We start from the raw sequence: 1164 nt of genomic DNA, 5'->3' as shown, positions 1-1164 counted from the left end.
GCCTGTGCTTCTCCGCGGCGGCTTCTCCTTTTTTTCATTCTATCGTAACAGATGCAGGGGTTTCTTCATGCATGTGCTGAAGGTCATCTTAAGAAAGAGCAGGGTTTTGCTGGCCGAGCACTTAAATCCAATATGCCATTCTTCTCTCTTGATGTAAGAGAGTACAGTATCGAAGACTACCCGCTTGCACACCATACTTGTAAGTTTGGCCTGCATGCTGCAGTAGCCATCCGGCTAAGGAGCACGTACACCGGTAGCGATGACTACATTCTAGATTTTTTTCTCTCCCAGTCAACTGCAAGGGCTATGGAGAGCAGCATATGTTATAAAACAACCTTTCCAGCACAATGCAAAGAATATGCAAAAGCTTGCGAACAGTTTCTGAAGCTGAGATTGATAGTGTTAGTGCTTCCGCTGCATCAATGAATAAGAAGTGGTAACTCTGAAAGTTCCTCACATGATGACCAGCCAATTATAGAATCTGCGTTCCAGGATCTATCTTTGGGTGACAAGCAAGGAGATATGAGCCATGAACCAACAACAACATCTTCCCATGAACCCATGATGCTTTTCAACCGAGCTCCCACGGGTGGGGGTGACGGGCACCAGGCGGGGGCGGCAGAATCCGACGGGATGCCAGGGGAGCATGTGCGCCGCCGTAGAGAGGCTCGACAGGAAGCGGGCGGGGGCGACAGGCACCAGGCTGGGCGCATGGGCGGGACCAGACCAGGTTGATGGTGGCGGAATCCGATAGGGCACCAGGGAGCACGGGCGTAGTGGCGACCTCTAAGGCGACTCGCGATGCCCCCAGACTCGACGACGGAAGGACCTGGCGATGTGGGAACAGACGCGGGCAACAGGGGATATTGGCAAAATGGCCGGTGGGTGGGGCGCTTAAGCGCAATATAGGCCTGGTTTGGTTAGTTTGCTTATTTTTAAGCACCCGTCACATCGAATGTTTAGATACTAATTAGGAGTATTAAACGTAGACTATTTACAAAATCCATTACATAAGTGGAGGCTAAACGGCGAGACGAATCTATTAAGCCTAATTAGTCCATGATTTGACAATGTGTTGCTACAGTAAACATTGCTAATGATGGATAATAGATGCATGATAGATCCTATAGCCAGTTATATTGCAACTCTAATTCATGCGATTCT

Source organism: Setaria italica, chromosome II (genome assembly GCF_000263155.2).
Source record: "Setaria italica strain Yugu1 chromosome II, Setaria_italica_v2.0, whole genome shotgun sequence".
Classification (NCBI taxonomy): domain Eukaryota; kingdom Viridiplantae; phylum Streptophyta; class Magnoliopsida; order Poales; family Poaceae; genus Setaria; species Setaria italica.
This window is presented reverse-complemented; position numbering follows the sequence as displayed.